Source organism: Solanum stenotomum, unplaced genomic scaffold, assembly GCF_019186545.1.
Source record: "Solanum stenotomum isolate F172 unplaced genomic scaffold, ASM1918654v1 scaffold19035, whole genome shotgun sequence".
NCBI lineage: Eukaryota > Viridiplantae > Streptophyta > Magnoliopsida > Solanales > Solanaceae > Solanum > Solanum stenotomum.
Window position 1 is genome coordinate 190,848 of NW_026025332.1, and position 10,737 is coordinate 201,584.

Below are 10,737 nucleotides of genomic sequence, written 5' to 3' on the forward strand. Positions count from 1 at the left end.
AGTTCCATTATCAGTTCTAACTATCTTTACTGTTTTATCAAACTGATTTCTAGTATNTTGGTAATGACTTAAAATACTTTATATAGGTGAATAAAACCAATATAAAATGACCCCCCACCTAATACTAATTAAAAACAAATTTACTAATTTAACCCTCATTTGGCTTACCCTTGCCAGGGGTCACGCCTCTCTTCACGAGCCGCCAAGGGAACCACGTCCTATGGTGGTGCCCGTGGTCCCTTGACCAGTGGCTCCCCTCAACTTGCCAAGCTCCCAAATGTCAAGGCTTGACCACGAGCCTTCCCACGAGCCGTGGTCATGACCACATGTCGTGAAGTGGCTCGTGGTCCCTAGGCAGTAGCTAGGCCTTAAGGCTGGATTTCCCACAAGACTAAGGGGTCTTCATGGACCCCTTCACGGACCATAGTCATGACCACTGGTGGTGAACCCTAGGCAGTATATGGCTGATATTGGGCAGCCTTGGCCTTTTGCTTAGGCTTTTCCCCCTTGCCTTTTTCACTTGCCCTTGCTACCCTTACCCAAACCTTAGGTGGTCTTCCATACTCCGAGGTCTAACACGTACCTTGACGTTTAACCTCTAAAACTCTTATTCTAAGTATGAAAAGTCTCATCTACGACTATATTCCTCATACACCAAACTCTAGAACCCTAGCTTGAGGCTCTAGTTTGGTCTACTAGTTTCTGGGGTGTTACAAGTAGGTGGTTGTAAAGATACCTGCAATGGCTCTTTATTCAACCCAGCCCTTAGCTCATGCAATGGCTCTTCATTCAACCCAGCCCTTAGCTCACCATCATGTTGATCTTCTTCTCTAGTTCCGTCATTTGTTGTCCTTGACCTTCCTTCAACACTTGTACATTGTTTAGACTGGTGAGTAGGTTTCACAATAGGAATGCTGGACCATTGAGCTGAATGATCTAAAGTTGAATGAGTGTCTTTGAACACATGATCTGATGTCTTTTCTTTGATAAATGGAAATACTGTTTCATTGAATATTACATCCCTGTTAACAAAAAATACTTTATCAGTTAAATCATATAGAATATAGCTTTACCGTACCTATGAATATCCCATATGTACAAAAATTCTAGATCTTGATACAAGTTTAGCATGTTGATTTGGCACTCTAGCAAATCATAGACACCCTAATACTTTTAGATGAGAAAATAAAGGTTCTTTGTCATAGAGTTTGCCAAAAGGTGTTTTACCTTTTAACACTTAATTAGGTAGCTTGTTTATTAAATATGCTGCAGCCAGGACACAATGTCCCCAAAATTTTATAGGTTTATTAGCCTGCAACCTGATGACCCTAGTTACTTTCAAGATATGTCTATGTTTCCTCTCAGCCACTCTATTCTGTTGGGATGTGTACACATGTAGTTTGATGAATAATTACTAGTTGCTTAAAAAAATGATCACATATTAAGTTAATGAAATCAGTTCCATTATCAGTTCTTACTATCTTTACTGTTTTATCAAACTGATTTCTAGTATTCATAAAGTATTGAAGTGACACACAAACATCAGACTTATGTCTCAAAAGAAACAATCATGTATATCTTGAGTAATCATCTAAAATTATTAAGAAATATTTGTGTCTATCATATGTATTTGTTTTGTAAGGACCCCAAAGGTCTACATGAATCAATTCAAAACAACTATTACTTTTTATATTACTAGTTTGGAATGGTAATCTACACTACTTAGCACATGAACAAACTACACAATCTCCTATTTGACTTCTAATAGTAGTAAGATCAATAGCAAACAATTTGTGTAATATTGAAGTAGATGTGTGTCCTAGTATTTTGTGCCAAAGACTCATATCTACTTTGATATTTGATACACCATTAGACTCTTGAGCAGCTAAGCTGATAAGTCTTCTTGCATCTTTACTCAGTAGCCAATATAACTCATTCTCTTCTTTACCAATCTCCTTTACCTTTCCAGTGAAGAGATCCTACAAGACAAAAAAGTCAGAAAAGAAAGAAGCAAAACATTGTAGCTCTCTTGTTAGTTTTGAAACTGAAAGCAAATTAAACTTAAACTGTGGTACATACAACACATTAGAAACAATACTCTCATTAGATATAACACTTAATTAACCCAGTGTGTAACTTGTGTTTCATCCCCATTAGGGAGTTGTACAGTTCTATGATTGCCTATTTTATTAATTGACAATTTACTTAGCAACTCTAAGTTTGAAGTCATATGATTAGTTGCTCCTATATATATAATCCAAGTAGGATTGTGGGATACTGTCATAGCCATTCAGTCAGCCATAATACCTGCAGTATTTGCAGTTGTGCTAGATACAAGATCATTTCTGACTTGAGGACTGTGTTGAGTTAGCAATTGCACTATGTGATTATATTGCTCTTGTGTGAAATGACTAGCATCAACATGACTTAGCTTGGACTGAATTTGATCCATACTACCTGCACTTTGACTCTGACTATGCACATTTGTATTGGTATCATAGGTGAACCATGGTTGTGACTTATATGTACCTTCAACATGTGTTACATCATTTCTTGGGCTCTCTTTTGCAATCACATTGTAAACTGTACTCCCACCTTCAGAAGGTTTTTTCTTCTTGTACTTGAACTCTATTGGATATCCCACTATTTTCAAACAATTTTCCTTGTTCTGTCCTCTTATTTTACACACCTCACAATATAGATGAGAGTACCTTGTGAATCTTTGACCTCCACCTGTCCTGCTCTACATGGAAACTTCATAGTTGCTCTAGTGTACCATTGGGTTTGGACCCAACACTCCAGCTGTAACTGACACAAACCTCTGGGTTTCATCACCCACTACCATGGCATAAGCCTGATTGATTGAGGGTAATGAAGTCATGAGCAATATTTGACTTCTTGCTTGATTATAAGAGTCATTTATCCCCATCAAGAATTGAAACAGTTTCAACTTTTATAGGTGTATTATGAATTCTTTCGACTTCTCACAGTCATAGCCTGTTGGTGGTACCAAAGCCTCAAATTCCTCCCAAAGTTTCTTGAGTTTGGAGAAAGAGACAGATACAAAATTAGTGTCTTGAGTTAGTGTGACTATTTCCTTATGCAAATTAAAAGTTCTTGAACCATCTATCTTGGTGAACCTTTCTTGTAGATCTTGCCACACTGCTCTTGCAGTGGAAGCATACATTATGCCCCCAAGTAAATTCTTAGAAACAGAGTTCATCAACCAAGATTGCACAATGGCATCAAATTGTTCCCAATGATTTCACATATTTTCACTATACACTTCTTTATTACACGAACCATCCATCATTTTCAGATTGCATAATTCTCCATACCTGTCAGCTGGAAGGAAATGATTTGATTTCTACTAACATCTTATGGTGATAGGAACAATGGGTGATTGTAGTCAATTCTTGAATAGAAACAACTCAATTTTCATTCATTATTGGTTCATCTTGAACTCTATCGTCTCCAACCATTTTTCCAGAGATTTACTTAATTCTTTTACTTCTACACTTGAATGAATCAACACTTGATTAACGGAAGCAATCAGTACTAACTTTGAATTGAAATCAGCCTTCAGCAAAGTAAGATCTTCTGCTCTGATACCATGAACTTGTTAGTGAAATGAAGAGAAGAAGAAGAAGAAAGAGAGAATTCTCATTGATTATCATTCAAGTGTGTATCTACTAGTTTGTGTATAGAAGTATATACAATGAGAGCTTAAAGGGAATCTTAGTGTAACTAACTTCTTGATTGAAAGTTATAACTAACCTAACCACTAAGATGACTTACTAACTAGCTTAGTGTTGTTACTATTTTGTCCTTCAACAGTTACAAGTTCATCGATAGCCTTGTTAGAAGATCGACAAATATTTCTAATATTATCATTACTTATTGAAACTTTATCATCTAATTTGATCCCTACTGATTGACAAATCTTTGAAATTTATTAGTTGTATAAACATCATTTATGACATTTTAAAATTTTTTTTCCTTAACATCTAATATAGATTTGTTAAATGATTTGTCTGATTTGATTTGGGATGACAAAAACAAGAAAAGGTGACCAAAATTGAAATGTTTTTTTAAACAAGTCATTTTTATTGACGATTTCAGGAATGTGACTCTATATATAGGCACTTTTGTTACAAGAGGTTGACTGGTTGAGGCTTTGCATTTATAATAATATCTGTCATTTAATTTAATGTTCAATAAGTATATTAGGCCTGTTTGAAAAATAAAAAATAAACCAAATTATCTCTTTTCCCATGAGTTTACAATATTACTAATCGTGGATACATGTATCTGGTGTATTTAGATACATATATCTCGGATACATATTAATTAAATATATATAATTAGTGTATTTGAAAGAATGTAACTGAAAGACATTAATTAAAGAAAAAATATGTGTTTATAAACTTTAGAAAATTTCAAAAAATTAATTTTTTGTGTATCTGATTTGTTTATTCTACGTATCTGAATTGTTCTTCCATATATTTGATGTATAACTTTAGTGATTAGATGTATCTAATTTGTTCATTCTATGTATCCAAACTCTTCTTCTATGAATCTGATAGAATTTCTTTTACGTGTCTCATACTTCGTACTTTTTTGCTTTTGTTCACAATCGAGTGTTGGATCGAACGATAAGAAAATAGCCAAATACCCCTTTAATCTATTACCAAATTACCAACTACACACTTATCCTTCACGAGAAATCTATTACCTTCCTGGACTATTTTAAAATATAATTATTTGCTCCTTGAATGCTGAGGTGGCCAAAGAAGGTGTAGTTAGAGAGTGAGAGGCAACAAAAATAATTAAAAGTATATATAAGTATTTCTTTTATTTCATATTATTTTTTTGAATTTTTATGTTTACTTTTATTCTTATTTATTTTTCCATTTTTACCTTCTTCCTCTTCTTTCTTTTCCTCTTTAACAGGGCAATATCAGCTCACCTCCACCACCAGGCCCGCATCATCCATTTATCACTAAGCCAACTCTCATCTTTAAATCACATTTTTGTCACCGTAGCTTCACTTCTCACCGATTTGAAAATTTGACGGTAACTCAAAATTAAAATCGAAAGTCAAAAGCATTGAACTTTTGTGTAAAAATGGAGAAGAATTCATTGATAACAAACTCATTAACTTAGAAGAATTTAATTACAAAATCATTGGGTAACAATCTAATTAATGGAGAAAACCCATTTATTGAAATGGTTTCAAGAATCCATCAAACTTCTTAGGTTAACATTGTTAAATTGAAATCAATACTAGTCTCTTCGCTAGGTAACACCGATATCGTCATTTCGGCTAACTAGTGTTGCTTACTAGTAATTTTTCAAAGCATTGTTTTAAGTTCAATACTAGTAATGGAAGCAGAAGTGATTCAGACGATGTAGTTTCCCATTCTCCTAAAGCTTCAATAAAGATCATCAAGATTTTGTTGATATCAGACCTCCTCTAAAGGCTAAGCATATGTAGTAGTCATGGAATGTATCTTATCTAAAAACGCATTTTTTAAGGGAAAATACATAAGTACCACGCCAACATATGCCGGAAATCTCAGAGACACACTTATATTATACTAAGGTACTATTACCCCCTGAACTTATTTTATAAATAATTTTCTACCCTTTTTCGGCCTACGTGGCACTATCTTCTGGGCTCAGCGCGTGTTGATAATTTTTTCAAGATATCTGGTTGATAGTGCCAGCCGGCCAGGTAGGCTGAAAAGGGGTAGAAAATTATTAATAAAATAAGTTTGGGGGGGGGGGGGGTTAATAGGACCTTAGTATAGTATAAGCGTGTCTTTAGGATTTCGGGCACAGGTTGGGGGAGTACTTATGCATTTTCCCTTTTTTTTAAAAAAAATCTGAAAAACATTGTTGAAGACAAAGAAAAAGAGGAATGGAAAATGAAAAGAAAAATAGAAAAGGAAAATATAAAAGGAAAAAGCATAATAGAGAATATAAATATTTTTTATATAAAAAAACGTAATATTACGTGGCAGGGCGCGTGCATATCACTACTTAGTGCGTATCTGGGTGTTCGATTTTAAGGGGATATATATTTCATTTTGAAAATGTCCAGGGGTAATAGGGCCCATGTAAAGTATAGGTGTGTAGTTGGTAATCTGGTTATAGGTTGAGGGGTGATTTGACTATTTTCTCATCGAAAGATCACTCAACCGCATCATCATGGTAGTGATGGATATCGATTTGTACTTAATGATTAAATGTATCTGATCTATTCATTATGTGTATCTAAACTATTTTCTATGTATCTGATATGTTTATTATGTGTATCTAAACTGTTTTTCTATGTATCTGATATCTAATCACAAAAATATCTACTTTTAGTGGCTATGAAATGACTTCCTTCTTCAGCTCCTCGGTGCTACTGTCGCCTTAGTATTCTCCTATATGAGACTTGCTTAAGTTTTATGTGATGTATACATTAATTAGTTGGTTATATTTTACACAATTTCATTTGGTTCCAACATTGTTTGGAGCCTCAAAATCAACTTTAGAAAATGTCAAATCTTGTTGGATAAAGTGGACAGTATTGAGAATTTGATACAAATGCTCAATTTCACAATTTCAAAATTGATGTTCTCTCTACCATTTTTCTCAGTTTTAGATATACCTTGATCATGGGTAAATTGAGAACCCTCCCTCAACTTTTCTCCGATATTGCTGGCTTTTTTGCTCGTACGACTATTGAAATCGGTGACGTCGCTAGCATTTTTGCTCGTGGAGGACGTGAGGGTGGGGGGAGGAGAGATCTTGTTGCCTTAGGTGATTGGCAGATGGGACTGTTGATGAGAGAGAAAGAAACTGATGTAAATGGATAGATAATTAATTAATCCTAATTTTAAGGGATATGTGTTTCTAATTGTATTTTTAAAATATATGATATAAAATATTAAAAGTGGTAATATATGTAATTGTTTAAAAGTAGAGGTAATATTAGGATATATGATAGTAATGTATGTCTAGTTAGGTAGTTTTTAATTAAAAGAGCATAATTTTAGGAAAAGTAAATCAGTCCAGATACACTATTTTTCATTACTACTAGATAAAATAAAATAATCTTAACAAAAAAGTTAAAATATAAAATTATAAACGTGAAGGAAAATCAATAAAACGAAGCAATACATAAGAGAAGATCACTGAAATTCCCATTTCTTTTTAACATGATGACATTTGGAGTGATTTTCAACCTATAAATATGGTTGTTATTTCACCATTGTATGACATTGGAAGACATTTGAATAAGATTATCTATACATTCTACTCTCCATATCTCTTGTCTATATATCGTGTAGTATATTATTCATATTTTACAACACATTATCAACACGAGACTCTAACCAATAGAGATTGAATCTTAGTTTTTCTTTAGCTCATGTTTTGGTTGATCTCGTTGTGAGAATCAAGAAGGGAAAATGCTAACTACTGCAATCAAGAATATTCTATGCATAAATTCATGTATATATTTTATAGAATTTTTTTATAATTTAGAAATAAATTTCAATCTAACATTGATCAGGATTCAAAGGCATATACTTCTAATAGTTGAAATTTTCTTCGCTCCACAAAATTTCTTCAACGGAAGAAAGATATAAAATTTTGGTAGTATGAGTTTGAGTATTATTTTGATTACGCTAATGTTGAGGGTAAGACGGTGTATTCAAGACCTATCCAACCAAAAGGGTAAGACAATAGGTTAAAGTCCAGATGCACCGTAATAAAAAAGTTTGAAGGTAAGACGGTATAATCAAGTTCGATCACACCAAGAGGACAAGACATCAAGAGTTCTAGTCCCATAGAATTATGGCCTAACGTGCCTTATATGAGTAAGACATTGAGTTTGAGTCTCAATGCACCATAATAATAATAAAATGATGACTAAGGCAAAAATAACATATTTTTGATGAAAAGTCATGAAATTCGTCTCATTGAATTTTCTCCATTCCCTGAAGTGAACGTGGTACCAGTACATGATAAGTTTGAAATCTGCTCAATTGCTTCATTCTATCGTATCAGAGCCCATTTGGATTGGCTTAAAAAATAGCTTTTAAGTCAAAAATAAAAAGTCAAACTAAAATAATTTTTAAGACCTACTTTTGATTTTTGACTTATTTTAAGTCATTTTTAACTTTGCCAAACACTTTCTAACTTATTTTAAGTCATTTTTTCTACTTATTTTAAGTTATTTTTTATATTTGCGAAACACCTCCAGAAGTCAAAAACTGACTTAAAAGTAGGTTTGACCAACTTTTAAGCCAATCGAAACACTCTCAGAATGCGGGAATAATAAGTCTGAAAGAAGACAAGTGATTGAATCTATGAATAAGGGCATGGAGGGACAAAATTAAAATAGTCATCATTGTGGTAATTAGTAAAGGAAGAACTCCTTGAGTTCTCCAAATAGTCCTTCAAAATGTGAAGATAATTTTTATCATCAAAATAGTATGAAAGGTCATTGGACACGAGGTTGTCGTGCGATCTAATTTAATAAGTTTATAAATTCTTCATCGAAAGAAAGGAAGATAAAGTGATGGTACACTTAGACCATTCAAAGTGATGTTAATGTGTGTCATGGATCATGTGATAGTACACAAAATTAACTGTGAGCTCCGAAGAGCTATTGTGTTATTATAGGAGGAATAATATTCGAGTTGTCGTAAGTCTCAAAAAAAACTTTTTTATTTTAGAGAAATTGAAAAGAAAAATTATTATATTGAGACTATACATTATGAGAAGATTTAATATCTTTAGATTACAACAACCAAAGCTGGTTATAAATACTTATATAAAAGATTCCCCGCCTTTTATCTTGTTTGTTGTATTCTAACATGGACATGATGATAGAGTCACATGCAAAAGTAAACTAGAAGTTTACTAAAAAAAAGATCAGGTGGCATGCCTGATTGGCCATTTTGATTCAAATGTAATGCAAAAGTAATTGAGAATTCACGTGGCTATATGTTGAAGAAATAAAAGATTCTTCAAAAATTCTTTTGTGTTGCTTTCTCTCATTATAAAATAATCATTGTAGCGACTAAGATTGAGATTGTATTTCCTGAAATTTAAGAACGTATAAAAAGGTGAATATGGACCCTTTCACCTGCCTTGTGGACCGTTTGCTATTATATGATAGTTACATTAATTATGGGATGGTCACATGTGCTTTGTTGTCAACTTACAAATTGATTTATTGGTTATGCTAATGTTAGAAGATTATTACATAACGAAAGTAATGAGCTCGATTGAAGGTGATACACCAAAGAAGACCAGACAAAATATATTTCAGTAAATTTCATTATAACACATGATCTTCCACAAAGTAGTAAGATTGAAATTCAAAAGATCTGTTCAAGTGATAATCTTACAGTGTTAATCACTGAGGCATTGCCAACATCATTTAAGAAGTTAAGATATAAGTTTGGAATTCATTGTCTCTGAGATATTAAGTAAAGCTTTCATCAGGGGGAGTGAACTAAAGATTTAGTAGCCTAGTCCTAGTGTGAATCTAACTTTATAATAGTGAACACATCGGTTGCACCTGTTCCTATTATCAATTTCCTTCATGTTGAACAAACTACACGCAATACTCTTTTCTTAACCATGGTTTTGTCCGAATTGGATTTTTCTGATAAGATTTTTAGTGAAGCAACACATTATCTATGGACATTCAAGAGGGAATGTTATAAATCCATTAAATTATTTGATTGTCCATTTACTGAACACATGAACTTCTTACATTCATGTATGTATATTACCTAGGTTCTATGAATCATTTTGGATAAAAATGTATCTATTTATTATGACATTTAACATGATAAACTTTGGAGTGATTTCTCAACCTAGAAATAGGATTGTTCTTTCACCATTGTATGACACTGAAAGACATTTGAGTAAGATAATCTCTACATTCTTACTCTCCATATCTCTTGTCTATATTTCTTCTAGTATATTACTCATATTTTATAACAAATTATATAAATGTTTTTACTTTTACTTCACTAGTTTGTCGGGAGAGATTTGAGATTCCTAAGTTCTTAATGATGCTTGTTGTAACACCCCAGAGAATTTTCGAACCAAGACTCGAGCCATCCTTCATGTGGAGTGGGATTTTACCGAGCAATAAAAATTTATTGAGTGTTAAGTTAAGGTCCCTAGGTGTAGCACATTGAGTTCCAAGAAGAGTTGAATTGGAAATAGTCATTTTGGAAAGAATCTGGAAAATTTGGCTATGGAAAAAAGGTGAGTTTTTGGTCAACTTTGAGCAGTCGTATCTCCTAGCTCAAAATGATTTAGGCGAATTTCCAGTTATGTCTGGAAAGCCCTTGGAATGATCTTTCCAACGCCGCCGAGTTTGCTTGATTCTGAGTTCGTATGAGTGACTTATGCCCTTTGGAAGTTGGGTTGTTGGCATAGTCGCACAGTCGCACAGTCGCACAGTGCAGTTTGTTTAGTCCGAAAATTTTAAGGGTATTTTGGTCTTTTCCCTAATCTTTTCTTTGGGTTATATTGAGGTGTTAGACTGATGTTTGGATCATTTTTGTCCCATTTTAAAGAGTGAGAGTAAGAGTGAGAGTTAGGGCTTGGAAGATAAGAGAGAAAGAAGAGGAAAAGAAGAGGAGAAAGAGAAGAAGAAGCTAAGGATCGTCGTGGATTTTCGTCGGGGGTGATCCCTAATCAGGTATGTGAGTT

At 33.5% G+C, this 10,737-nt stretch overlaps 1 long non-coding RNA gene across 1 annotated transcript in view; it reads left to right on the plus strand.

The window, feature by feature from the left end:
• The first annotated feature begins 10,063 nt into the window (after nucleotides 1–10,063).
• LOC125850753 (uncharacterized) overlaps nucleotides 10,064–10,737 on the plus strand; it is a 1,795-nt gene continuing 1,121 nt past the window's right edge. Inside the window, exon 1 of the long non-coding RNA XR_007444841.1 lies at nucleotides 10,064–10,726. This is a non-coding gene — a long non-coding RNA (uncharacterized LOC125850753). The remainder of the gene's footprint in view (nucleotides 10,727–10,737) is intronic.